Source organism: Garra rufa, chromosome 2 (genome assembly GCF_049309525.1).
Source record: "Garra rufa chromosome 2, GarRuf1.0, whole genome shotgun sequence".
Lineage (NCBI taxonomy): Eukaryota > Metazoa > Chordata > Actinopteri > Cypriniformes > Cyprinidae > Garra > Garra rufa.
Window position 1 is genome coordinate 826,045 of NC_133362.1, and position 6,766 is coordinate 832,810.

Genomic DNA, 6,766 nt, shown 5'->3' on the forward strand with positions numbered 1-6,766 from the left:
AAGTTCAAGAGCTGCACAAAACTCACTGCAAAAAAATGATTTTCTTACGATTTTTTGTCTTGTTTCCAGCCAAAATATCTAAAAATTCTTAAACCTAGAAGGACTTTCTAGACGAGTAAAAATGGTCTTTTTTTCAGAAAAAACAAAAAAACAAATCAAAATTAAGTGTGTTTTTGCATAAAAAAGCTAAATAATCTGCCAGTGGGGTAAGAAAAATAATCTTGTTTTCTGTTTGAAATAAGATTTTTTTTTCTTTCCCAATTGGCAGATTATTTTGCTTGTTTCAAGCAAAAACTCACTTTAAGGATTAGTTCACTTTCATAACAACAATGCACAGATAATGTACTCACCCCCTTGTCATCCAAGATGTTCGTGTCTTTCTTTCCTCAGTCGAAAAGAAATTGTTTTTTTGAGGAAAACATTTGAGGATTTCTCTCTTTATAAAGGATATGGATGGCGCCCCGAAGTTTGAACTTCCCAAATGCAGTTTAAATGCAGCTTCAAAACGATCCCAGTCGAGGAGGAAGGGTCTTATCTAGCGAAACGATCGGTTATTTTCGAAACAAACTGCCAATTTATCTACTTTTTAACCTCAAATGCTGGTCTTGTCTCATCTCTGTGCAGCTCATGCAATGTTTGATTCTGGTAAATACAGTTAGGGTACGTCTAAAAACTCCCATCTCGTTTTCTTCCCTAACTTCAAAATCAACTTAGTTCGCTGCAAAAGTACAGACATAGTGTTTACAAAGTGAACATTCAAAGAAACTCAAACTCCCTTAACAAAAAAAAAAAAGGTAAAAACCGCATTGTAGGACGATTTTGACATTGAAGACATAAACGAGATGAGAGTTTTTAGACATCCCCTAACTGCATTTACCAGAATCAGACATTGCATGCGCTGCACAGAGATGAGACAAGACCAGCATTTGAGGTTAAAAAGTAGATAAATTGTAAATTTGTTTCGAAAATAACCGAAAATAATCGTAAGAATCGTAAGAGTAAGAATTATTTTGCTTTCAGAAAAAAAACAAGTAAAAATATATATTTTTTTGCTTGAAACAAGCAAAATAATCTGCCAATGGAGTAAGAAAAATAATCTTTCTTTCTGTTTGAAATAAGATTTTTTTTCTTACCCCATTCGCAGATTATTTAGCTTGTTTTAAGCAAAAACTCACTTCATTTTGACTTGTTTTTTTTTTTTTTTTTTCAGAAAAACAAAACAATAATTCTTACTCATCTAAAAAATCTTTCTTCATTTAAAAATATTTTAGATATTTTGGCTGGAAACAACAAAAAATTCCAAGAAAAGCATTTTTTTTTTGCAGTGCTCTTTTCAATCAATGAATTTGCATGGACTTTTCCAATCGCTTCTGATTTACTCAATTAGGAATATAGATAAAATATTTTTACCACTCAGTTTCTATACTGAATAAAAAATATTTTAGAGTTCTGCAAAAAATGCACACTCTTTATAAAATTATAAATTGTATCCCATGACTTTTTCTAGCAATAGAAATCAGTTGTTAAAAAAGTGAAAACGTTGTTAAATTGATATTCTCATATTTTAGCTATGTAAAGTCAATTATAGTGCTACTTACTTAATTGTATTATTATTACTATTATCTGCAATGTTAAACATTAGGTGCAATGTTTTATTTTTTAATGATTTAACTATGCCATATGTAGCTAATTCTGGGGTAGCCATGCACTTTCCATCATTCTTATGAAATAAATCATTTATTATTTATTTTAATATTTGTACTATTTATTTTATGCTCAGAAAAACAAAAACAAAAATCCAAATAAATTAAACAGAAAACTTTTTAATATCTTTTTGTGAAAAACAACAACAATTTAAAGCAGTATAACACTTATTGTTTTTATGCTTAAACCCTTTTTCGTCTTTGACCCATATATATATATATATATATATATATATATTTATATTTTGCTTTGTAAGTTTTTAAAATGCAAGATTTAAATTATTATTATTTTTTTAATTCAAATTGCTAAAAAAAAGCCTGTTTTACCCACATTTTCATGCATGCTGCGATTTATTATTATTAGTTTTTTTTTTTACATCACTGTACTGTCAAACTCTATTGCAATCAATGGCATGTCTTTGGCTTCACATGAGAAACACTATAATACTCAATTTGTGCTGCGAGTCTCTATGTGGAGTGTTTCAAATGAAGAAACGTTTCACTTCAGATGCTTAAGATCACACAATTTCCTTCAAATGAAAGAAGAAACAGTAATAAATTAGGTGCTTTTTTGGTAACATACAGTACAGAGCCTAAAAGCCATAAAGAGGGCAGAGAGATTATCAACGGCTGCTAATGCTATCAGAACCTGCTGCTATAAACGACTCAAACGAGCCCAACGAGGAAGATTTAGAGCATGAAAACAAGCTTATTTCAAGAACTGCATCATGATAATTGATGAGTTATGGATTCTGGATGCTGATCTTCATCACCATTATGCTGCTTCACCCTAACATCATCATCTTCATCATCAGGTCAAGTCTGTTGATGTCTTTATTAACTATATTTACATACAAATGTGCAAATTAAATGCAATTAGGTCATACACTGCAATAATGCTTTTCTTACTTCGATTTTTTTGTCTTGTTTCCAGCCAAAATATCTACAAATTCTTAAATCAAGAAGGATTTTTTTAGAAAGTAAAAATGATTGTCTTAGTTTCAGAAAAATCAAGTCAAAATTAAGTGAGTTTTTTGCTTGAAACAAGCAAAATAATCTGCCAATGGGGTAAGCAATTACTTATTTTTATTTCAAACCGAAAACAAGATTATTTTTCTTACCCCATTGGCAGATTATTTAGCTTGTTTCAAGCAAAAAACTTGTTTTTTTCCGAAACCAAGACAATAAAATCCAGAATTTTGATTTAAGAATTTCAAGAATTTGATTTAAGAATTTGTAGATATTTTGGCTGGAAACAAGACAGAAAATCTAAATAAAAAAGCACTTTCCAGTGTAGTTTTATGCAATATCACAACTTGTTTTCATAAAATATCTAAAATTAAGTCAACTAATCCAAATAAAACTTCTAATTTTTGTCTAGAAAATCCTTCTTGATTTAAGAATTTGTAGATATTTTGGCTGGAAACAAGACAGAAAATCTAAATAAAATATAATTTTTTTTCCAGTGTAGTTTTATGCAATATCACATATTTTGCATGACATATCTAATATCTAAGTCAACTAATCCAAATAAAACCTCTAGTAACAACATCACACCAACCTGAACAAGAACAAGAACACAGTGATGAAAGATGATGGATGGATCGTGATTATAGATGGAAAAGCATGATGAATGGACAGATGTAAAGGTTGATAAGACAATAAACTTGCATGGCTATAAAACACAGATTCATCCGTTGATGCACTGAAACTGTCATGATCTGGGCTGTGGGGCTTCCCTCAGCCACCTGAGGTCGCTGTTTTCCCTTCCCTCCACTGCACTTCCCCTAATTGTACACTCATGTCCTGTCATTAGCACTGATTACACTCACTCCTGCTCACAATTATCTTGTCTATAAGAACTCTCATTTCCCACTACTCCTTCTGGCTGCATTGTCTTATGTCTTGGTGTTCCTGATGTTCTTGATCTTGTTCCTGGTTTTGTTATTTTGTATTTCAGTTTATGTTCAGTTTGTGCCGTGTTGGCCTTTTGGTTTTGTTTGTTTATTGTTTAATTAAAAACCCTTTCCCTGCACCTGGACCCAAACCCTTCCTTTATTCTCACGTGACAGAATGCAGCCAGCAAAGATGGGTCCAGCGGGGAGGAATTTTTTTTTCAAGGAGGCGGCGTCCCCCCGTTCTGTTCCCGAGACGGCGGGGATGTCCTTCGAGGTGGCGTCGGCCGCTCGTTTTGAATTTATCTATGCCTGCCTGGCTGAGATGGACGCTTGTAGGGCCGAGACTGCGCGGATGCGTCCCTGCTTTGCGTTGGGGGCGGAGAGGCTCTTCCGTGGGGAGACGGCAGTGTCCGTTAACTCCGTTCCTGACGCACAGGTGATCACGCCCTCTGTTCCTGACACGGCGGTGTCTGCTCTCTCTGTTCCTGACACGGCGGTGTCTGCTGTCTCTGTGCCTGACGCGGCGGTGACCGCTCTCTCTGTTCCGGACGCGGCGGTGACCGCTCTCTCTGCTCCGGACGCGGCGGTGACCGCTCTCTCTGCTCCTGACGCGGAGGTGACCGCTCTCTCTGCTCCGGACGCGGCGGTGACCGCTCTCTCGGTTCCGGACGCGGCGGTGACCGCTCTCTCTGCTCCGGACGCGGCGGTGACCGCTCTCTCGGTTCCGGACGCGGCGGTGACCGCTCTCTCTGCTCCGGACGCGGCGGTGACCGCTCTCTCTGTTCCGGACGCGGCGGTGACCGCTCTCTCTGTTCCGGACGCGGCGGTGACCGCTCTCTCTGCTCCGGACGCGGCGGTGACCGCTCTCTCGGTTCCGGACGCGGCGGTGACCGCTCTCTCTGCTCCTGACGCGGCGGTGACCGCTCTCTCTGCTCCTGACGCGGAGGTGACCGCTCTCTCTGCTCCGGACGCGGCGGTGACCGCTCTCTCTGCTCCGGACGCGGCGGTGACCGCTCTCTCGGTTCCGGACGCGGCGGTGACCGCTCTCTCTGCTCCGGACGCGGCGGTGACCGCTCTCTCTGTTCCGGACGCGGCGGTGACCGCTCTCTCTGTTCCGGACGCGGCGGTGACCGCTCTCTCTGCTCCTGACGCGGCGGTGACCGCTCTCTCTGCTCGGGACGCGGCGGTGACCGCTCTCTCTGCTCCTGACGCGGAGGTGACCGCTCTCTCTGCTCCGGACGCGGCGGTGACCGCTCTCTCTGCTCCTGACGCGGCGGTGACCGCTCTCTCTGCTCCGGACGCGGAGGTGACCGCTCTCTCTGCTCCTGACGCGGAGGTGACCGCTCTCTCTGCTCCGGACGCGGAGGTGACCGCTCTCTCTGCTCCGGACGCGGCGGTGACCGCTCTCTCGGTTCCGGACGCGGCGGTGACCGCTCTCTCTGCTCCGGACGCGGCGGTGACCGCTCTCTCTGTTCCGGACGCGGCGGTGACCGCTCTCTCTGTTCCGGACGCGGCGGTGACCGCTCTCTCTGCTCCTGACGCGGCGGTGACCGCTCTCTCTGCTCCTGACGCGGAGGTGACCGCTCTCTCGGCTCCGGACGCGGCGGTGACCGCTCTCTCTGCTCCTGACGCGGAGGTGACCGCTCTCTCTGTTCCGGACGCGGCGGTGACCGCTCTCTCTGTTCCGGACGCGGCGGTGACCGCTCTCTCTGTTCCGGACGCGGCGGTGACCGCTCTCTCTGTTCCGGACGCGGCGGTGACCGCTCTCTCTGCTCCTGACGCGGAGGTGACCGCTCTCTCTGCTCCGGACGCGGCGGTGACCGCTCTCTCTGCTCCTGACGCGGCGGTGACCGCTCTCTCTGCTCCTGACGCGGCGGTGACCGCTCTCTCTGCTCCTGACGCGGTGGTGACCGCTCTCTCTGCTCCTGACGCGGAGGTGACCGCTCTCTCTGCTCCGGACGCGGCGGTGACCGCTCTCTCTGTTCCGGACGCGGCGGTGACCGCTCTCTCTGCTCCGGACGCGGCGGTGACCGCTCTCTCGGCTCCGGACGCGGCGGTGACCGCTCTCTCTGTTCCGGACGCGGCGGTGACCGCTCTCTCTGTTCCGGACGCGGCGGTGACCGCTCTCTCGGCTCCGGACGCGGCGGTGACCGCTCTCTCTGTTCCGGACGCGGAGGTGACCGCTCTCTCTGCTCCGGACGCGGAGGTGACCGCTCTCTCTGTTCCGGACGCGGCGGTGACCGCTCTCTCTGTTCCGGACGCGGAGGTGACCGCTCTCTCTGCTCCTGACGCGGAGGTGACCGCTCTCTCTGCTCCGGACGCGGCGGTGACCGCTCTCTCTGTTCCGGACGCGGCGGTGACCGCTCTCTCTGCTCCGGACGCGGCGGTGACCGCTCTCTCTGCTCCTGACGCGGAGGTGACCGCTCTCTCTGCTCCGGACGCGGCGGTGACCGCTCTCTCGGTTCCGGACGCGGCGGTGACCGCTCTCTCTGCTCCGGACGCGGCGGTGACCGCTCTCTCTGTTCCGGACGCGGCGGTGACCGCTCTCTCTGTTCCGGACGCGGCGGTGACCGCTCTCTCTGCTCCTGACGCGGCGGTGACCGCTCTCTCTGCTCCTGACGCGGCGGTGACCGCTCTCTCTGCTCCGGACGCGGCGGTGACCGCTCTCTCTGCTCCTGACGCGGAGGTGACCGCTCTCTCTGCTCCGGACGCGGCGGTGACCGCTCTCTCGGTTCCGGACGCGGCGGTGACCGCTCTCTCTGCTCCGGACGCGGCGGTGACCGCTCTCTCTGTTCCGGACGCGGCGGTGACCGCTCTCTCTGTTCCGGACGCGGCGGTGACCGCTCTCTCTGCTCCTGACGCGGCGGTGACCGCTCTCTCTGCTCCTGACGCGGAGGTGACCGCTCTCTCTGCTCCTGACGCGGCGGTGACCGCTCTCTCTGTTCCGGACGCGGCGGTGACCGCTCTCTCTGCTCCGGACGCGGCGGTGACCGCTCTCTCTGCTCCGGACGCGGCGGTGACCGCTCTCTCTGTTCCGGACGCGGCGGTGACCGCTCTCTCTGTTCCGGACGCGGCGGTGACCGCTCTCTCGGCTCCGGACGCGGCGGTGACCGCTCTCTCTGTTCCGGACGCGGAGGTGACCGCTCTCTCTGCTCCGGACGCGGA